Source organism: Melozone crissalis, unplaced genomic scaffold (assembly GCF_028551555.1).
Source record: "Melozone crissalis strain CALT ecotype California unplaced genomic scaffold, PUWL_Pcris_2 ptg000004l_1, whole genome shotgun sequence".
NCBI lineage: Eukaryota > Metazoa > Chordata > Aves > Passeriformes > Passerellidae > Melozone > Melozone crissalis.
Window position 1 is genome coordinate 38558046 of NW_026535782.1, and position 23119 is coordinate 38581164.

At 39.0% G+C, this 23119-nt stretch overlaps 1 protein-coding gene across 6 annotated transcripts in view; it reads left to right on the forward strand.

Moving 5' to 3' along the window:
- The first annotated feature begins 3051 nt into the window (after positions 1 to 3051).
- The window catches only part of ANO4 (anoctamin 4), a 174632-nt gene continuing 154564 nt past the window's right edge, over positions 3052 to 23119 (forward strand). For 5 of the 6 annotated variants that reach the window (XM_054271900.1, XM_054271921.1, XM_054271937.1 and 2 more), the window contains exon 1: positions 3052 to 3452. The gene's annotated coding sequence lies outside the window, so the exon portion shown is untranslated. The remainder of the gene's footprint in view (positions 3453 to 23119) is intronic. The other variant, XM_054271909.1, reaches the window with a different exon arrangement.

A 23119-nucleotide genomic window follows, 5' to 3' on the forward strand; every position in this document is an offset into this window, starting at 1 on the left:
GCAGAAATTGAAGTCCCTCTAGATGATGACTTATTCTCTTTTCCTCTATCTTGATATTTTTAGTACTTCAGAAATGGCTGTATGGATTTTTTTTTTTATTAATGGTCATTTTGATTTTGCTGAACTAACATCTTCTGCTTGAAGTCCATCATACTTTTTAGCTTCCTTTCCATATGCATGTGTTGTTCAGAACCTCCCTTATGCAATTTCAAGTGATGTAGCAGCAACATAAGCAAAAGCTTTGGACCACCCACTTTTCTTGAAAAAGAGATTGATAAAATTCCTACTTGAATTGACATTGATAATTCCTGTTTCATGGCTGAGATTTGAAAAATGAAGTTACTTTTTTATAATTATGAAATTTTTGTTTGTCTGGAAGTCATTTAAGAACATTTTATGTTTTCCAAGGAAATGACATTTTGAAGAATGAATTCTTAAAAATAAAATGATATTAATTTCATAACTGTAAGATAAACAGGATAAAATACAAAAAAATTGCTGTATTGACAGTCATCAATATTAATGACTGTTTAATTCAGTAGAAAATAAATAAGATTTCTCTTATAACTGGAAGTAACAGTATATTAGGAATTTATTTTTTTACTCAAAATGTGTTGGTCTGTTAGAGGTCTGATGTAGAAAAGCAAAATTTTCCATGCCAATGTTAAAAGGAGATATATTCAGTAAATATTTCTGTTCTGCATTTAAAGGGAAAACTGATATCATAACCTGAAATACTTCATTCCAATACTCAGTATTGGTGGTTTCTAATTAGAAACCACCAATTATTTTAGAATAAATAGAAAGATAACTTGTTTTGTAGTACTTTAAAAGAATTGTTTAAATTCCTAATTGAGCTAAAAAAAAAAAAATCCTGAAAAATTGCAAAGGAGCCATATGACAGAGGAAAATATCAGAAAACATCTACATTTACCGATATGACAACTAAGCAGAGATTTTTGCCAATTCTCAATAGATCAATATAGAGGTTAAAAAGCTGATAACTGAAAGCACTTCAATTTAATGCCTAATAAAAATAGAAAAATCAGAAAGTTGAAGGATATTCAAGTTGAGCAGTACCAAGAGCTAATTTTCTGAAGTCACTTTCAGGCAGGATAAAGTTGGGAGAAAGCTGTTGCTCTCATCACCCTCCTCAACACCAGGCATAACATCTGGGCTTGGGGACACTCACAAGTGTCAAGTAGTAATCTTTCTGTTAGCATTGCAGTCTGTTTTGAAAGCTTACTGCAGAGTTTAAATGTGTTTTCTTCTGCTGCTTCCTTCTTTTCTCATGTTTGCACCTATATTGGCTATATTTTTAATTTTGGCTACCTATGTATGTGTTATTATCTGTATATATCTTAGTGCACTAGTTGGAAATGGTAATTACCCTCCTTTGTCATTTGCTCTTTTGATCTGCCTTCACCTGTGCCTACTCCCTCTTGAGCAGATCTCATGTTTTTTGGGCAAATTATGTTTCTGAAAAGGAAGGAATAAATATCACGCATATCCTGTTGACAGTATGAAACCAGCTAATTAAAACCTAAATAAAATGTAAGAAAGTAATGGGCCTTCCAATGTCCTATCATTGGAGGGGACAATATTTTATTAAAAACCTAAAACCAAGCCAAAACAAAAGAGAAAAACAAAAAAACATACAGAAAGGTGATATCTTCTAACCAATCTGGGATGACAGCCTAGTGTTCTGCCGTTGTTGCTACTGAAATTTGTATGGTCTTGCACTATTTATACATTCAACATTTTGGAACAGATTAGATGTATTAAATTGCCCTTTAGATTTTTCGTCTGTGCTTCAAGATGTAGAAGCTATGATTTACTATCTTTATTTTAAATGTTGTTGTTAGGCCTCCTCTTTCCCTGATAGGTTTATGTTGTTACCTGGTGTGATCTACAAGTACCTGATACTGATCAAGTAATATGGGAACCACTGCTGGGAATGCTTTGATGTCTGTTTTCCCCATGCTCCCCCCTTGCACTACATGGCCTTTTCATCTTTTGAAATGTGAATATCAGATGTATGATATTCATGATTACTTTGTGATACAGCAAAAATTCAGGACTGACTGTTCTAAAAATGTTTTGGAAAGGTAAGCATCTGACTTTTTCTACTGGCGGAGTGTCAACTTCAAGTAAACACAAATTTCCGTGCTGTATTTATGTTTCGTCCACTATGGACTGCATTGTGAGCAGGATCAGATTAATTTCTCCCTCCACTGTCAAATGCAGCCGCTTGTAACTTAGAATCAGGGACATCCCTTGTAAATTACAGTGCTTAGCAGCTTTAAATCTGACTGCACCACTTGACTGGTGACTTGGTTCAATGGTTTAAATACCATAGGAATAATTCTCTCCAGATCCTGGATATCATTAAGTAGAGGTCTGAGGTTTTTTAAAATCTTTTTTTGGTGTCAAATAGTATGGTAGAAAGCAGCAAAGCACTTAATGCGGTTGTTGTCTTGGCAGGTGCAGGGAGAGGAACTTTGCTCGTGTATTTTCTGTGGGTTTGATGCTCGTGTATTTTCTGGGCTCTGTGATGTCATGTCAAAACCAGCACTAGCTCTAACAGGGCCATTCGCAACAATGGGACAACGCTGTAAAATTTCACACAGGCTTCTTTTTTCTTCAAAAAGATACCTTTGAAGAGGAAGCAACATTAATGTATGTTTTACATAGGGAAGGTACCGGCTAATAACATTACAAGGTAAATGACGCTGATATCCAAACCTCCAAACTTTTCTTGCCCCTGTAGGAGTGCAGGGAGGCAGCAAGCACAGCAAGCCTGCCAGAGCACAGCCGGAGGAGCCTGTGCCTGCCTGGGCGCTGCTGCCGGAGGAGCAGGCACAGAGCCCGAAGAGGAGCGGGCACAGAGCCCCAAGGTGCTTGGCTTGCCCGTGGGTGGGTGCAGGAGCCCCGGTGGTGCCGGGCACGGCAGGACCGTGCCGGAGCTGTCGCGTCGGGCTGCCCTGCCTCGGACAGCTGTCACGCTGCCACCCCTCGGGTCCTCTGATTGGGTGCTCCCGGAGACTGATTGCAAATGCTGATGCCGCTTCTGTGGTCCTTTCCACTCGGAGGAGAAATCTCTTATCCCCACCCCCAAGCCCACCTCTAGGATGTAAGTAATGGTGAGAAGATGAGGATGAAAACAGAGCGCTGTGAGTGACTGGAAATCCAGCAGCCCGGTTTAGCTGCAGTGTTATGTAGGAGTCGTTTCCAGACTTCTTACCTTTGCTTTTTCGGCACAAACTGCTTGCAGGTTTTCGAAGGCTGTGAAAGGACTTACCGTTTGTGTGTTTGTGCTTTCTGTGCATCAGCACATTACCTTGCTTTTCCCCTGGACAGCTGTGTTCAGAGCTTCATGTGGGAATCTTTCTACTGAAGAGAGATAAAAAGGATCCTTGATCTGATTCTCTTTGGATCTTTCTATTTTTATGGTAAGTGCCGGCATATATTGGCTGAGCGTAGCTTCTTTGCTGCAGTGCTCGTGCTCTCTCCCTCTCTCCCTCTCTCCCTCCCCCTTCCCCATCTGTTTTTCTCCCCCGGTAGTCTTAGATAAGTCTCGTGACCTTCACTTAATATCTAGTCATAATTTTCAGCATCTTCGTAGCAGATGCTGGCTAAGTAAAATGCAAGTTTTCTCTTTATTTTGCTCTTTCCCTCCTCTGACCCGCAGCTCTGAAGTATTGACTGCAAGCTGAGTGCTGCCTCTTTGTCCTTGAAACGGGAGGCTAGAGCATTGCTCCCGATTGCCTGTGGCAGCAGCGGGATATGCTTCTGGGGAGCTGGAATAGACACTGGGTAAAGGTGACAGGCTCTCCTCTCTAGGTCTGCACCCTTGCACTGGGAGCACAGATGTCCCCTGCTTCAGCAGCCACCTAGAAAACTCTGAAGCCCCTCAGTGCTCAAGTGTGAGCATTCATGTGGTTTGAGCCGGTGTTTGCTCTCCTTGGCATGGGACAGATGGGCTCTTTCGGCATTTTCTAGATAAGCCTTTGTCATCAGGTGTTTTTAAGTTGGACCTTTTGCATCTTACAAGTCCAGAACAGCTGGGACAAGAAGTTACAGAATAGGCAACCTAATAACCCTCATCCCTATCCAGTCCTTACTGTTGCAAATTGTTAGCTTTTTGAAGTGCTTCTACATCTCTGCAGTAGAAAAAAAAGTGCTTTTAAATGTCTGAAAATCTGTTCTGGGTTAATTTGTGCTCTAAGCTGTTTTAACAGCTTTGATTTTATAAATAGGAAAGGTTGTTATTTAGACCACAGTAAACTGTGCCCTTAGTTTTGGTTGGTTTTTTGGGTTTTTTTTTTTCTTTTCTACTTTGTTGCACAAGATTTCAAGTAAAACAAATATACAGTTTCTGGCAGATAGATGTTTTCATTTGTTTTTGATATGAGAGAATTGCAAAAGTATTTCTTTTAACTTAACTGTGTTTCATGCTGTGGATTCATTATGTGGATTGACTATGCATAGCGCTTGCAGACTGCAGGAGTAGTAAAGCCTCTGCTACATCTTCAAAGGTCCACTGAAGGCATAGATATAGCACTGGCTCAAACTTGTCACAGGGTGGTCTGACTTCAAGCAGAGCAGAGAGGAGATGTGTTCTTATACCTTTGTTTTACTGAGGTAGGATAAGAATAAAGCTTTTATTCTGTCTCTGCATTGCCTTTTCTGGGTTTAACAAGAGATATGCTGGTGTCTGGTAATTTTTTTTCTTGTGATTTAATAAAACAATTTAGTTCCTGATTTATCCTGTATTTCAGAGAGTTTTGCTTCACATGAGCTGATCAGTTGAATAGAGTTCATTTTCACTCCCTAATGAGTAAAAACTTTAGAATACTGCTGTTATTTTCAATACCCTTAATTTCTTTTCTGTACTTGGGTGTAATGTCCTGTTGTATTGATAAGCATGCATGAGTGTGGTGGGGGAGAGGGAACCCCAGGTTAGACAAGAGGCACTGGGAGGAGGAGGAGGCTTACCCAGATCTGCAGGTAGAGGACTTCATGGTGCAGTGAGGTACCTGCTGCATTGCCCTCAGAACAAGCAGCGATGGCCAGCACGTAGCCAGATCTCAGTGCTCTGAGTCATCTCCCCCATCAGATCTTGTGTTTTGGCATCATGAAGAACCCACTGGTGCAGTTGATCCTGAGCCTGGTTTCCCTTCTCACTGATGCAGTGAGGGCATGCTGCAAATCCCCTACTCTGGCAGGGAACAGACCAGTTTTGGCAATTGTGCAGCTCAAGGAACTGCCTAAAAACATTTCCCCCTAGAGCAGCCTTCCCCACTGTCTCCTACAGAAAGGCTTTGGCACTAGGACTGGTCTATGTGTTACTTAACTCTTTTATATCAGTAATGAAGGTGCCTGAGTTTGTTCTCTTCCAGTTTCAGAGAGTGCTGGCACTATGGCAGCAGCCAAGAAACTTTTTGCTGTGCAAGATATGCAAGGATCCTGGTGACACACACAGACAAGCAGTCTGAGACCCTGCACAACCAGCAGGTTGTGATAGTGCCTTGGAGGAATTAGGCTTAGGCTTTTCTTGATTAAATGTAAAAAGTAATTTTGTGCATGCATTTGAACTTGGAGTTTTTTACCATTTTCTCCATATAAAATTTTTGTAAACCTAAAAAACAAGGGGTTTTGCAAAATGCATGCACCGCTTAAAATATCCTGAAGATCTCACAGTTAATTACAGAACTTCATGCTATTATGTTTTAAAATATTACTATAAATTCAGATATTCCTATGCCCTAAAATAATCTACGTTCCTACCCAACAATTTACCAGAAGTGTGGTTGTCACTCTAAAATTACTAATGTTTAGATAAAATAATCTTGTAAAAGCTAATTTTGAACATAAGTGCATAATCATATCTGTCTTTTCCAATAAAAGTTTAAAAGCCAAAGTGCATACTGTAATGTGCTTTTGCAATAACCTTGAGGCAAAAGGAAGAGAGAAAAATGATCCTGAAGTATTTTCTCCAGTTTAAACTGTATGAGCTTGCAATGGGATGTTTGCATTTGGAACCTAACATCTGTGTACTGCAACAGAGAAGTCTATGCATCCAAAATCCTTGCCAGCACATCCTGTTGCAGGCTAAAGGCTTGAAAAATAAAGATGCAATCCTCTGTAACAATCTTGAGAGGTATAGAGAAGAGTGAAATTTCCCAAATTATATGAAATTCAAGTAGGTAGATGTGCTGTTCATTTCTTGGGAATTCTGTGAATGCTGTAATAGGGAATGCATGCATAGCACTTCCTTGTTTCACAGCGTGGTGTCATGTTAATTCCTTTGCAGGGTGGCTGAAGACTGCATAGAAAACAACTGCAGGAAAAAAAAAAAAAAAAAGCTCTGTTCCTTAGCCAGCCAAAATCACCCAATGGTCTGATGAAGTCATTGCATTTTTTTTCTTGTATATGATCAATATGCATACTTCATCCACTTGTCTATAGAAGCAAGTTTTTTAAAGCTTTTTACTCCAGAAATACTCAAAAATGTACATTTATGTTGGGAATATAAATTGGTATGTTTTTACAGAAAGCTCATTCATTTATCCATACTGCTTCAGTAATTTTATGCTTTTCATCCGCTCATATCCTTTCTGACAAAACTTATGCAGACAGCTATTGATTATCACTGGCTGAAGAACTCAGGCAGGGAATTAGCCATGCTCCAACTTCCCTCTCTGCCCCAGACTGGAAAGAAATACTGAGATATGCATGTTGCAGAGCTGAAGTCATCAGTACCAGGCAGCACTCTGGCTGGTGATATTTTTTCATGCTGTATCAGTTGTGCTTTTACCTGGCTGTTTCTTCATCCATCCTGACCCACTAATGAGCCCATATGAATAATCAAAAGCCAACTGCACCTTCTAGGCTTTCTCCCTTATTCATAGAGGTAACTTTAAAGGTGTTCCTGGACATTTTATCCCACTTAATCTGCAGATTTTGTCCAGGATGATTTCAAGGACTCTGTAACTCTAATGTTGCAGGTACTACAAAGCTGTCTCTATATGTTTTGCAGCTTTAACCAGTGAGCTCTCTTCAGTGCAGTTGCTACTTTTGCAGTTTATAGGTGTCTGGAAATGCTGTGTGTGAGCACTGTGCTGCATAATGTGTCAGAAGTTTAGTGCTTTGGGGAAGTGCTGGGCAGGGTGTGTGTGTGCTACGTGCTGGCTCTATGTCAGGGGGGAAGGATTAGCTTTCAGACATTGGTATGTGTGTCCTGTGTCTCCTGTGCATGCCCTGCCTTCTTATAAGTGCTTGCACCCTGTGCCTGTCATATCTCAGGAGGGGATTGCATTTTCTGCTTTTGTACAAGTGCAGAGTGCAGATCTGTCTGATTCTTCATGGAAACCATGGTCCTTCATTTCATGTCGTGCAGGTTTGTTCTTATGTAACTTCTGCGCAGGAAACACTGGACAATCAAGTGAGACGTGTTCTGTGTGTTACAGAACTTTCTCCTGCATAGCAAAAGTCACAATTATATTATTCCAGTCTCAATGTGGTAACAATGGAGCAGCACTAGGCCTGTTTGACTTGACCAACATTAGGTGTTTGCGTTCTGATAATGTGATATTGGTCTAGAATAGAGAACTTCTCATTGTATAATATAAGGACAAACAACAGTTTTGTTACGAGTTATGGGTTAGTTCTTCAGTATTCTAGTAGAAGGGATCTTGCCACTGGAGCAGGCAATGCAAGTGTTTTAATCTTCTATGAAAAACAACCTGAGCAAGATGAATATCACTAAAGCTGCAATTACATCCCCATAATGGTGTGCAGCTCTCTGCACACACATGGATTTTGCTCTAGAAATGCACAGATCTAAGAGAATGTTTTCAGAAAAGCCTCGTATTTCTAAGAGCTGTATTTAGGTACTAATAATGCTGCAAGACCAATCCTTCAGAACAGTTTCCCTTTATGACCTCAGGAGGAGTTACAGCAGTCTGGCCTCCAAATTCAACTCTGAGAGAAGACTAGTTCCCACCAAATGGTGAACTTTGAACATAAATCCAGAGATTTCCAGACTCAACATTTGCAGTCTGATCGTCCAAAGGGAGGCTTGCTGTCCGTGGACTTCGGACAACTTGGTCCCTCAAAAGTCCACACTACCATAGATAAATATATTTTAAAAGAAAAAGAGATTGAATCTTTTGAATGCCTTCTCTGGACATAAGTGAGTTCTAAGATTCCAGGATTATGTAGTTATTGATGATGAGCATATGAGATGAGTTTCTTGTGCTCTCCATAGAGGTAGAATACCAGAAATTTGCACTTCCAGAGGGTGGTTGACAGTATGCCTGCAAGAGATGTCCTAATCTTCCTTAGAAAATTATTGCTGTTTAATATGAAGCTAGGAAGAGTAGGCTTCTGTATAATTTATCTATAGGGTTTATGTCACTAGTGCTGGGAGATTATTAAAATAGCGCCCGCATCAAAACAGCTTTTCTACCTTCATGCATTTGGTCTTGTTGCAACCCTCTGCAGTATTGACATTAACTTCCTATTTTACATAGTGCTTGCAGCCTTCAAATATAGAAAATTTTCCTGCGTTCCTTCATTTTTAGATGAGGAAGTTAATTAACAAAATCACTTAAGAGAAAGACAGAATCTCCTCTGAGCCAGTTTGCTGTATGGAAAAGCTGGTGATTAGCTGGCTTGGTGATTTGCTGTTTTGGATCAGCAGGAGATATATTCCCATTTCAGATAATTTTCTTTGAAGAAACTGGTTTTCATTAAAATTAAGCTTAATACTTTATACATCATGTATTAGACCACCAGAGACTTTTTCTAAATGGGTTGATAGTTCTTGGGAAACCACTCCCAGCAAAATGCCAGTTAAAATCCAGAACTTTGTGAAGTCCATTGGTATTTTCCTATGTATCCTGGTAGACATACGACCTCTCTACATCTTGTTCATCTATCCCTCAGCCTCAGTTCAATTCTTTTCTTGTTTGTGCTCTGTGTCACTCACTCTCCACTGTTTTCCCTTGGTATGTACTTTTTTTGCCTTTTTACATATTGATTTGCCTTCACATTTTTCTTAGTTTTGGTTTTCTTTTGTATTGAGGGCTGGGGAGGGTTATAACCATGCTAGTTGCCATCCTGTGCTGAGTTTCCTCTAGGCAGAACACTGCTCTGATTCAGTGCCTAGGGAAATGCAAATATTGTTCTTTCAGTGTTTGCAAGACCTTGGTCTGCAGTCCCAATATATTGTGAACCATGCATAAAAAAATGGAGAATAAAAGGCAATGACAAACAGGTTTGGCAGGACAAAAGGCCTGAACTTAGGAGCCAAGTAAAATGTCGTCCTTGCTAACATGAATATTCTTTTCTTCATCTAGCAGGAAAATCATACATTTTGTAGCTGTGGAATCTGAGGTCAAAGAACCATAGCAAAGAAGAATTAAGCAGGTGATACTGGTCTGAGTTATTTCAACCTCTCTGCAGTTTCATGCAGACATTGCTGCTTTGGTTTATGTTCAGTATTTTTGAGGCTATTGCCAATAAAATGTCTTTATTTTAGATGAGGGGGAAAAAATTAATTAAGTTGAATGCTCCTCTACCCTCAGGGAAAAGAAAAGTATTACCTCTTCCAATTTCTTGTTGTCCTTTGTTCCCAGAGAAATATATGCAGCATTTGATTTTCTAGACTATGTCATTTAAATTAACTCTTTCAGACTGGTGAAAATTCCTGATCTCATATAAATTAAATACAGGATACTCAAGTTTCTACCCACAGATTTTTGGTTTGAGTGATGCTGTATGCTGCTAATAGTTGTTCTATTCTCTGCCTCTTCATGATAACCACCAGATGAGCCTAGGCATAAGAAGTCCTTTTAAACTGGTCACACTGAAATCGCTGTTGAGCCATAGACAGAATTTCCCTATTTTCCTTTATAATGTAGGATTTGTGATTTTGATTTCAGAAATGCCCTGGCAAAAGTTTGGTTAGCCTTCTGCTTCAGTATGCTTCATGAAGTTTACTTAGTTTATATTTCTAATAATAATAGACTGAATTATTCTGATTAGCATCTTATGGTGCAATTCTGATGATACAAACAAGTTTCCATCAGTAGTCAGTGTCCCATGATGAAGTTGTTACTGCAACTTCTGATTGCACTGTTGTCATCTGGAGCAGTTCTGCAAAAATATATGTGTTCTTATGTAAGATAACACTACCTTATTTTCTTTTTTTTATCTAAAAACTAACATGATGCAATTGTTTTGTGGTTGCTATATTATGTTAATATATACCACAACTTTTGTGACAAAATTAAGGCCTAAATTATCCAGTTGCTTCCTGTAACGCTCAGTGAGATCAGCATTCAGGTAACACTTTTTCTGCGGTTTTAATTCTGCCTCTTATATTTCTGCTTCTATGTCTGATCTTATTTCTTAAAATTCTGCATTTTGTGCTTCTGCTTCTTGCTGGACTTCCTGTCCTTCGACTCTCTTCCAAGCTCTGCTCCATTCCCCCTCCAGCATTTCTCTGTCTGCTCCTTCTGTTTTTTGCCTGCTCCTCCAGACTGTGTCCAGGTGTCCCACTCACATACTGGTGTTTGTTTTTCACTTGAAATTTTGAGCCTTATTGAAAATATGAACTCAGACCACTGAATTGTGGTACTTCAGCAGCCCTTGTTGTGCAGGTCACCATTTTTTGCAGCAGCAACCAAAACTTTCTATGAATTGTTTGTTAAACAATGCAGTGGGTGTTGCCAGTGACATTACAATGAAGAAGTGGGGGCTCAGATTTCAATATTGTTAAGCCATGTCCTTATCTTAATATACACTGTTTGAATTGAAATTTAATATATGTTGCAGTGAGGAGGCATAATAGGTCTGTGCTTGTCCTGATTCTCCTTGTGTGATGTTAGGTATCACCTCTGCTTCTAAGTTGAGAAGGGAGATAGGTCCAGGATATGTATTCTTCCCTTTCCAAGAGGGACAAGAGAAGAAAGAAGAGAGATGGATGTGGCACATACCCACTGAGGTTTGGGGTGGTTTTTTGTTGTTTGTTTGTTTGTTGGTATTTCATTTTCTTTTTGACATTTTACTTCTGGCTCAAATTGTGATGAAAGAAACTGTGCATTTGGGAATTTCTATGTGCTTTCAGTTATAATGTGATAGCATGGCAATTATTGCACAGGAACTTGTTAGTTTTCAAAAATTCAAGTGTCTCACTCAAGATCACACAGAAATATATGTCTTGGTTCAACCCAGGACTCTTGAAACCTGTGCCAGTACCCTGCCCATGCCAGGTTAGTCTGTTTTCCCAGAGTGACAGCATAGGAGAAGTGAAAATTTTAATACTAACAGATAATTCTAAATAAGCTACATTCAAATACACAAGGTAAAGAAAAAGCTTTCAGTCTTCTAGTTTCTAAAACAGGTAAAGGACCTAAAAGAATTTTTTAAAAAATGAAAAGGTTGGGTTTTTTTTAAAGACAAAATCATGTTGTTACGGAGTGTGGAGAAATGTTTAGGATATTTCCCCAATAACTTTGATAACGCTTCAGCTTGTCACTGCCTGTCTAAAAATTCCAGTTGTTTGTTTCCAGGGCATACCATGATGCCTGGTTAGTTTTTGATGTGCTCTGATTGCAGTGCACTCCAGGCTAAGTAACTTGCAATTGTTGTGTTTCTCTTTCACTGTTGTCAAGCATATGTTGTGTTTGCTGAATGGAGTCCAGGGGAAAACGTGTTCTGAGGCCATGCTGTCAGCACTCACATTTTTTGAACTGCACTTTTAGAAACGTCTGTAAGCTTGTCAATCAATTTTAAACTTTGGGTATGGCTTTGTGAGTACTTCATTGCACTCTTGGATGCTAGCACTGCTAGTTTTATTTTACTGAATACCGTGGGAGGAGGCAGCTTTGAGCATTTAAGAATTATTAAATGCCAGAATATTGGTTGCCTGTATTTATGTGATATCCTGGAGATTTTAGTCATATGTTGACATGCGATGTTTTCCTTGAGTTATCTTGGTTTCTTTTTATTTTACTTGTGAAACATTTCATTCTATGATCCAAACCAGGCTCCAAACAAAAACCAAACAAATATTTCCTGATATTTCTATTTTCATTGCAATCACCACAACTTCTGCTAATGTCTAGATGGCAAACAATTATCCTTGATAGAAACTATGATGTAAGAAGATATTATTTCTCTTCTTGGTGTCATCTGTTCTTATTACTTCATACATAAGGAGCTGAGGTTTTTGATGTGAAAGAGAGAAATGCTCATTAGCTTAGGGTCCTGAATGTAAAACATCAAGGGCATGATTTTTTTCACGTCTCTATCACATTATAGCATTTTATATAATAAAAATAAGGCTTCAGTGGATACTGACTGTAGCTATGAACACCATAACTTTGGTGTTGTCTGCTGGGTTCTTGGACAGTGACGTACCCCCTCTGAAGTTACTTCCTTAGCAGCATAGAAAGCAGAGGAGGGTATGCAGTTTAGTACCTCAAAATAAATCCAAATTCTTTAGTGCTGAGACCAACCTTTGTCTTCATGCAGATTCAATGCATGTTTCTATATGGCTTCTTCTGTGCACAGAGACTGGGCAGAGGCCAGGTGGAGCTGATGCTTATCACAGAAGTGTCCATCCTAAGTGCACACTGAGGATGAAAATTTCTGTGTGGTCTGAAATTAAAACTCATATCATGTTGCATAAGCACAGAAGTGCTGAGTCTATTTCACAGATGCAGCCTTAATCCTGGCACTTCTTAAGCACTTGACACTGCAAACTCAACAGCCTTCTGATATAGTTGTCTTATATGTCAACACCTAAACATTTTAAATGACTTCATAAAATCCAGTATTTTCATCCTCTGATATTGAGAAAAACATTGGTTGTATATGTAAGGTATTTGAGAGCTTCAATTTTCGTCTTCCTTGTCTTGAGCATGGTGAGGGGTCAGCTTGGTAACCATGGTTGACATTCCAGGGCTGGGAGAACTGTCAGAAGATGGAAGTACATCTTTTGCTACAAAACTCCCTGTTGATGGCATTTTAATGGAACTAAGTGTCCTCTACTGCCACAGACCTTTTTATCTTGATATTCCTCCTCCTTCATGATGTGATGTGACTGCTAGCTGTGAGATCCTGGGAGAGAAGGTCTTTACTCTTCTACCGTTACAGTGATGCCCTTGAGCTGCAAGAGGGGAAAAATACACCACATCAATTGCTGACAGAAAAAAATAAGTAGGCAGCCTAAAACTTTAGGTAATCTTATTTTTTTTACAGTAATAACCATCTCTCAGAGGTGGATGGATGGATGGATGGATGGGTGGATGGATGGATGGATGGGTGGATGGATGGATATTCACAGAATCAATTAGGTTGAAAAGACCTTGAAGATCATCAAGTCCAACCTGTGACCTACCACCACCTTGTCAATCAGACCATGGGGCTGACATCCAGTCTTTTGTTAAACACCTCCCACCAGCAGTGGTGACTCCACTGCCTCTGTGGAGTTGGGCATTCCAATGCCCAACTCTTTCTGCCTTACTCTTTCTGTGAAGAACTTCTTCATAATGTCCATCCTAAACCTAATTTTCTCTCTCTGAATTTCCAACAAAGTTGCTTTTAAATTTGCCTGAGCAGATTTCCCAAGTCAGAAATGGCATTTTACATCTCGAGGCATCTGTGTTTGTATATGCATGGTTAGTGATTTTATAGTATATTCATTGATATGGTTAATACTTTAAAGATGCTTTTTAAAATGAAAAACTGATGTTGATTAACTATTATGTGAGCACGAATTCTATCTTTACAGTTTCAGTGTTATAAGTAGATCCAGTTAAATTGTGGAAGTGCTTTCATTCCTTCTCATTAACATAGTTTTAGCAAAGGCTTTACACAAGTAGTGAAATTGCAACTGATCAAGTCCAAAAAAAATTTTTAAAAAATCTTCTCTCCTGCTTTGTGTTGTGAGTAAAGCAATTAATACTTCGCTCATGTGCCCTTGAAAATAGCCTGGGCACTGTCCTGTTTCAGAAGCTTTGCCAGCATCTGGCCAGTCAGCCAAGGTTATGGGAATGCAGATTTTGAATCAGCAATTGCCTACTAAATGCTGCTGGAGTGTTGTTGGCAGGAAGAAGTCACAGCATGGCATCCTACAGTGCCTGTGGCTTTGTGGTGGTTTGTCACCTGCATTTTGCTGTCCCAGGGCAGGAACAAGAATTCTATTTAATTCATAATCCCAGGAAAGGGCTTGAACCTGTCTCCCTGTTGAGGTCTAGTATATACCTTACTCTGGCTGCAGCTGAAGGAGCTGCATGAGCTCATTTTTCATGCTTTACAATAATTTCTTTAATTACTTTAGGGATTGAGATATATCAGGGGGAATATAGTGGCCTGAATACTCTCTGAAGCCAAAACCAGAGAATTGCAGAACTCAGGTAACAGTACTAAGGATGCTCCTCCAGTCGTTGTTTATCACTTAGAAGTGTAACTTGAATGCATCATTTAAATGTTTTTACATATAATCACACTAACAATTGTCAGCTAAAAATACTAATGCTCAGGAGTGGAGAGGATCCATTTGCATAAACAGAAGTATGCAGAGCAAGATAGTAGGTTTATTTACTCTATATAGCAGTTTTAAGGCACTAAGCATCTAATTCTGTGTCAAGGAAATTAGACACTTATTGATTTCCTCGAAAGGATATACATAAAATGCTCATTTTCCCCACACAGACCATTTCCTTTCAGCATAAGTAGGCATTTATTAGTTGATTTAGGGCAAGCTAGGCTTGCAACCTTCAGTAACTAAGCCAAGGGTCACCTTTGTGTTGAATTTCATGCTTTGTGAAAGTCTGGAGAAATTTTTCCTTACTCTTCATATGAAAATCCTGACACACCACTAATATTATACCCTGTTAACTGCTAGATGCTGAGCACTTTGGTGCAATGTTAATCATCTGGGTCTAGTGCTGCCATTTTGCTGAGCAAGCTCAGACTGCAAGTGTGATAAAATAATTCAGAGATAGGTGCTTTCAAAAAATGGAGTCATGCAAGACACATTGCAGATCTTCTTTGTGTCAGTAGGAATTGATATAATTGAAAATCTTTGAAAAAGTGAGAGAGAATCCAGTGCTGCAGTTTGTTGGGAAATCAATTGCAAGTAAAAATGCATGCTTGTCATTTCCATTCTTGCAAAAGTATTGCCTGGCTGAGGCAGAAACAGCTGCTAATCTGTAGTCAGTAAGTTTCAACACCCCAGTAGTTGATATTTACAGCATACAATGATACCTGTCTGGTTGGTTTTAGAATAAATTAACAACCAAAAAAAAATTTAAAATTCAAACCTAGCTTGGTGCAATATTTTTGATTGTAGTCACATCTTCCTTAATGGATGGGTATCAGTTTTTATAAAGCACAGCATATTATTTTGAAAGTTTTAGTAAATGATCCATACAATTAACAGTAACAGGGAGTGAGTGAGAGCAAATGATCTTTGTCTCATTCCTGCTTGGCACATTAAGTACCCCCTAGTTTCATTCTTTTGCTCAATTTGTCTCTTTCATATAAAGACAGTGAGCATTTGAGACAAGACATTTTGGTTTTTTTAAAAGCATGTGATGACTAGACATATTCCTCCAATCATTGTTTACCACTTAGAAGTGTAACCTTGAATGCATCATTTAAATGTTTTTACATATAGGCCCACCTGAGATTGTGGGACCTTGGACCCTGTTGGAAACCTAATAATTTTTGTGCCTTGTGCAGATTATTAAGCTCCTAACATTCTGTAGATCTGTTTTGGGTAATGTCAAAGTCCTGACAGAGAAATCTCCATTCCTTCCAGAAAGTCCCATAAAATACTGAGGGGTCAGCACAGCAGCTGGTACAGTGGGGACAAAGATTGAGCAACTCTGTGTCCGGTTTGCACAATGAATGGTTGTCCTGAGTAGAAATTCTTTGTGGAGCTGAGACACAAAATATCTCCTCATTTCTATGCAATTTTTTGACTAACTCTAATTTCTGGTGTTTGAAGAGGAATGAAGCTGCTAACGCAGCAGAAGTGAATGGCAGTAACAAGTGGAAGTGTCAATGATGAGGAGCAGCAGGGTCAAGAGTTTTCTCAGCACAGTTTGCAGTTTGTGAGCAGCACAGATGTAGAGAACTTGAATCTGGATCTTTCTGTGGGCGTTCAACTCAGGTACCTGGGAAACAAGCAGAGTTTTTTTTTTTGAAATTTCTCTTGCCTGCAGCAGAAAGGTCACTTAGTGATGGTAATTAGCAGTTATTAATGGTGATGATTTAGTCTCACTCCACAGATCATCCAGCCTCCTGGACGCTCTGGATTGCAGAGGCAGGACACCTGGTCCATACAAGGATGATCTGAACAAGCAGTTACCTGATGTAGGAATAATGTATAAGGCTATGAAAATCAGTGCTGTGTCATTTTGTGTTTAAATAGACTTTTCTATTCCTCAGGGTTGAAAAACAAATAACAAGGTGAGAGGGGAGGTTTTTTCCCTTTCTCTTTATTTAGAAAAAAAGTGTTTTACTTCAAAAGGGAATTGAACTTAATAATGAAATAGGATAGGAAGTATATTTTAGATATAGAATTTGCATAGAAAAATTGTGGAATGTGTGAATGAGGATAGGATATATTGTGATGAAAATTGCATTGTTCACTGCTTTAAATCTCTTTTTCTTGATGTACATTTTTCTCTTTCCAAACCATATTCAAGTCAGCACAAAAAAATAGGTAATTAGTCAAATAAATGGTCTAAATCTTCATGTTATAATCACAGAATACCTATGGATTTTATGGCTCTAAATTGTATGTTGAGTTTGAAGGCTAAATTGCTAGAAATTAACAATTCCCTGCTTAAAGTCTATTGAATGATCAACTAAGAAAAGAAAAAAGTACTTTTCTGCTTTAATAGTATTATTTCAGGATTATTGGATAGAAATAGCCCTGAATTAATCAACAGCTTAATTTGACAATTCATTTTTGATTGTAGGCATTCACTTGCAGACAGAAAAAATGCCTTTGTTCTAGCTAAGAGAATTGCTGGATGTGTGTTCTGGTCATTGGAGATAAAAACCCTGACAATTTTGTTCACACACTCCTAACTTTATTGATGCTGTCCTCTGTGCTGTGGAATACACCCTTTGCTATAATTTTTGATGGAGAAGAGCAATTATTCTGTTTTCTCTAAACTGAAACCTGCATGCTTCCAGATTGCTAAAGAAAACTGACCTTAAAAGTTTTCATGCAATCCTGGCCTCGGGCACCTTCTCAACCAGAAGCGACACAATTTCAGTGGGCTTAAGTCAATGTGCTTCTACGGCAGAAAACTCAGGTGTGGTAATTTATGTTCAGAGATGATCTGGTTTAGCCCATAGTCATTCATTTTGCAGTTTCAGAGATGAGCAACGAGACAATGCCTAATTCAGGATTGAAGTGGAGAGTGTTTCTTGGCATGGTTGTATCTGGGAGCTTGTCACAGTGACGTCTCTGAGGAACATTTTTGAGGAAATTGGAAGGGGTAAAAGAGGAGATTATTCTACCACAGCATGAAACTGAGAAGAAAGATTTCCATCTCCAAACCTACTGATGCTGACCATGCTTAGCTGACGCAGTCCTAACATTTGCTGACAGCCCACAAGGGAAGCTACCTTAGCATGGGCAAAGGAGCCACTCAAACTAGGCAGCCTCAGCGCAGATCCTCTGTAAACCTGCACAAACCTTGCAGGTTCAGTTTGCACAGAATTAATTTGAACATAATTTAAGTAGTATCATAAGGAAGCTAAGCTCTTTTTAATGTTTTTTGCCACATAGTCATTTTTTCAACATTGTCCTAAACAAGATTTGAATTGCCTCCCTTAGTTTATTTTATACTGGTGTGAAAATAAATAAATAGGGGCAAACCTGACACTAAATAATTGTAATAAAACTAGTAAATAAAGACCATTTTCTTCTCATAAAAATCTTAAAGTATCTGGACTGGACTTACACATTTTTATATCTCCCTTATGCAGGGAATGAACTAAAATAAAGAGAAAAGTAGAAGACAAATATAGAGTTTTTAAAAATACTGCCATTCCCACACTGACCTTTTCACAATCATAATGTGATGGTATAAGAAACATAAAATATGAATGCTAGCTTCAAAATGAAGGATCTTACCAATTTTTAAGGGAGTGTTCTTGAAAATCTAGATTGAATTGAAATTCTCTACCTTTTCACATAGCACTTTTGATAGAAACTGCTTTTTTTCAGACTTCTTTCTGACTTTAAGAAATAATTTGGAACAATAATTTTAAAACAAAATGGCCATGTATATGATCCTGGTTTGAAACTTTTCAAAGAAAGAGAAAAAAAAATATTGAGATTTAGGCAAGGAGTATAAGTAGTGATGAAAGAATTTTTGAGCTGCATAATGCAGTTTCATGTGGGACATATATGTATGTATAGGATTTTAGAGGGAAATCCTATATCCACTGGGATGTGATATATGGAACAATCAAGGAGTCTCGCCAGGAAGATCCAACTATAGGTACAGTAAATTGTCTCTTGGTCAGAAATCGACCCCTAAGTGTAGTAAGAAATTCCTACTATTTGAATCAGTTTCGATGGATTTTGCAGTGTGTGTTTGCTTCTGAAAAGCTGCAGTGCAAAGCAGCCAGACTCCTTACCCTGCTCTTGAAACCCAGATCCAGAGGAGCTGCAGGGACGCTGCACAGGCTGCAGACTAGGGGAGAAAAGCACTGGCTTGTGGACATCTGCCCACTTTGGCTAACTTGTGTTGTGTTGAGATAATTTATTTGAGTGCTGTTTCCCAGAGACAATGAACACAGAGACAGTCGACATTGCTGTTGGTTCATCATCAACTTGAACAAAACTTCTTCACTAATACCACAGTCATATTAAACAGAAAAAAGCTGTGTCAGTAGAAGGATGATGACAAAACCATCCTAATATATTAGTGGATGCAGAAAGATAAATAAATCGTAAGTATGAACTTCTTTGGGCTACCTTTTCATGAAAATGCATTGTTGGTAAATTTCTTTAGATCAATTTCCCATTGCAATGAGATCAGTATTTGAAATTTTAGTGAATCACTGAGCTTCTCCTTAATTATTTAATGGCCCATTTATTTTAATATTTTTTTTTCTGGAGTGATACAGAAAATGAGGTAGGGGGCTGATCTCAGCATAGCATATCTGGAAGATGGGAACCTTCTGTCTGGTTCCACCAATCTTTTGCTGTTTGAGTTTTGGTCAAATCACTTGGGCCTTACTACAGCTTTGTTGATTAGGCTTAGTGACAGACCCTATTATAACTGCACCATATCCATATAGGAATGAGCAGCACAGGTGGGAGAGATGTAGCTTTTCTTGTTTTTCTTGCGTGGGATCACAAGGAGAACACATTCACCACTAATGATGCTACACTGATGACTGGAGCAGAGACAGTCCTTCATGCCTTATCTTCTTGTGTGTAAAATAGTTTGTCTTGTGGGAGAGGTTTGAAGGATGGATGAGCCAAAGTCTGAAAATAGCAGATAAATGTCTAAATTGGAAATTGTAAATTTCCATTGAGAATAACTTGGTTCTAAATTGCGCGGGAAATAGCGCAAGTTTGCCTAATTTAATTATCTGCCAACAGGCATGTTTATCTGTAATAGCTGTACCTGATCAGAATTTAGCATCTGCAGTGGGCTATGGGAATGAGAGTCAGAAGAAGGTCACTGGTGATGCAGCAATATGTAGTGTGCAGATTCAGCACTGGATGATGTGCCGAGCACAATCCTTGAGTTAAACTGGAGTTTATCACGTCACTTTTAGTGCATTTTTACTTAGGCTTGCAAGTGGGTTAGAGAAATGTTCTGCCATGCTGTCAAACCAATGACATCCAAGAGCTTCTGATAAAAAGAAATTGAAGGTCGCTTCTTAAGATCAGCAGGTTTATCTCTAATCCAGTGCAGTAAAGTAAATTGACTGTGTATTTTGCAAGAACAGCAGAAGTTTCAGAAGAGCTGTGAGTATAGTGTCTCATCCATTGCTACAATAATTCACATTTGAGAGAATCCTAAGGAAAGGCCACGAGATTTTAATGATGTCTTAAAACGAATGAACCTCCAGAAAATGTGGTTTTGTTTTGACTTTCAACTTAATATCTGAGTTGTTCTTACAAGTTCACTCAGTCATGTGGTGTTTCTGTCCATATTGTTGCTAAGACCTCCATTACTACACTGTTATTGCTGAGGAAGATATTTCAAGCTCTGTCTTCATCATATTGTTTTATTCTGGAGAACACATCCAGGGTCATGCACAAAGCAAGTCTTTACAGCTGAAGCCTATGGCTAAATTGTAAATGGATTTCTGTCTTTATAAGGAGAAGTATGTAAAGTATTAGTCTGGATTTTCCCAAATGCTGCTCTTCTCTTGGAAGAAGGGTAAAAATAGTCTGAGCAGCATTTCCCAGTTCTTGTACTACCGTCTTGATACCTGGCTTAGCAGATGCCTCTGCTTGGTCAGCACCAGCAAAGAGCAAGCAAGGGTTTCTGCCTTCTGCTTTAACCCACTGCCTCTGCCCGCTCTGCAGGGCACAGCAGTGGCTGCTTTCCTGCCTGCTCAGTGTTCCCCTCCATCGCTGCTGGTCTCCATTTGGCAGCCAGTGCCAAGTTATGTCCTATTTGCACTTTTCAGATGATGTAGAGGTGAAAGAACTGACACTGCGGGTTTATGATTAGTTTTGTCAAGACCACTGCAAAGCCTGGAATTTCTGTTAGTTGGCATTTTGCATTTCTGGTCAACACCACCAACGACAGGGCTTTATTTCACACAGGAGTGCTGCTACCCTAGGGGATAATTCAAAACATTTCTTATTCATTCCTAAATTCAATTAAAAAATTAAATTCAGGACTCTTATCAGTGCATACACACACACACACAAAAATAAAATCGCTTAGAACGTGGAACAGTTAGCTGCTAGCTGATTTCTCTTTATATACTTATAAGGGTGAGCAAACAAAGGAGCACATCTTCAGCTTCTAGCTGAGTATAGCACACGTGATAAACATATGTTTCAGTTTTGGATAACAGTTGGTGATCTTTGTATTTGTCTTTCTGAAGCCTTTCTTGCTGATCAGCAAAGAAACACTGGCAAGATTTCCAAACAAAGCATGTTCCCTGGGAAATGATTCCTCTTGTGTCAAACATGGACAAGGCATCAAGGAAAGGGAGTTATGGGCAGTAAAGTAAGGAGACATTTACTCAGTTATGCTTTAAATTTTTTCCCCCACATTTAGTTGTGGCAAAAAAAAAAAAAAAAAAGCTCCAGGAGAAATGTTACAAGTTTTTTATCCTCCTGCTTTTTCTGATTTGGAGGTTTTAATGTGTTATCCTAAGGCAAAGACAGCTGGAGACATTGTGGCAGTACCTGTGAAAGCATCCACAGTGCAAAGGCCAGTTTTCTGAGCCAGTCCACAGGAGTGAGTAGGCCTAAGAGAGTAGGTAATTTATCAGCACATGTTCACTGGTTGCTGAATTTATTTGTTGTTTTTTTGCTGCTTGATTGTACATTTAAACCTACCCAAGGCTGGAGGTCACCTTTCTAATGGTAGAAGAGAGATAGACTGATGGTTTTTATTCTGCTGCAGCCATGTCTAAACCAAGAAATGACAAGCTGCATGGATATTGGCATGTCTCAAGAACTTGAATTTTGCTCAAGCCAAGCTTTGGTGCTTATGTTGCAGTGCTTAGTCTGTGGCAAGTTTGATATCACTGGAAATTCTGACAGCAGGAGGAAGCAGAAGAGTGTGAGGAAGCCCCATCTATTTCCATCTGGATTGTGTGACTCTTCAGAAGTGCAAGTCAGCTTGCATGTTACACTGGATAGTGTAAGATAACAACAATCCCTTTTGCTTCACAGGGCATTTGAGCCTGCGAGTAAACTCTGGGAGTAAATTCTGCAAGCACTTGATAAGGCTTCAATTAAGTGTTCATCTTGCAGCCAAGCACTAAATTACCTGCCTTTCCAGGTCACTAGCTATTTGCTGATTAAGCTCTGATCTCCATTTTGAAAGGATTGCTGTCATTGAAACAACTGCCGTATCTCCTCGCAGCTGATGAAGCACCTTCTGCAGTCCCTGTGCTCTGCTCAGCTCCCAGCAGGCAGACCACAGGACCAGGAAACATTGCTGGGAAATGAGAATGCATCCTCACAGCTATTTAAATTCCTGACTTCTCTGTGTTTGGTGAGGTGCAAGGAATCACTTCCATGTAATACAGCTTGTGCTTGCTCTGTAATTATTGCAGTGTGCATAAAAATTTTACGCAGGCATAAATTTAAAAAAGTAATTTTGCTACATGAGAAGTCTGCATTCAGTTCTGTCACAGACAGGACAGCCACAGCTGTGCCAGGAAGGCAGAGCTTGTAAGATATTCATACAGGAGACATAAATGAAAAAAAAAGAGTCAGCACCACTGGGAAACAAACCATACATGGAGGGCTGTCCAGCGCAAATAGAATAAAACTACTCATTAGACAGAAAATACTATTTCCTTCTTCTAATTCTGCACATTTTCAGTAATCCCAGGCACTGCTTAGGGTAATGGTAATTTAATACACAGCAGTGTAGTTACAGAACGTCACTTTACCATCAAAAACCGTGGTCCTGATGGAAAATGTGAGATTATCAAGTCAGTACTGTAGATTAAGCAAATCTGTGAATGATACAAAGTGGAGCAGAAACTGCTAAATCAGACTATTTCTTCATCTACATCATTCTGGTTGGCAATGGACTGCTCTTAATGCTATAAAGAAGAGTGAAGCCTCTTCAGAATAAATTATGGTTATGTAATAGGCTGTATGATTAGCATCATATTATGGTGATACTATGGTGATACTTGAGAAAATTAGGCCTTTTTTACTCTTTGAGATGAATAGTTTATCTCTCTGAAAGACAAGGTCCATTATCCCATGTGGTATTCATTGTCAGAACTTGCAAAATTGCTAACACATTGATTCAGGACATGTAGGAATCATTTTGTGCTGTTGGCGTTGATGGTGCTTGTTTCTCAGAATATTGTCCATGTAATGGATCTAAAATGAGCCAAAACC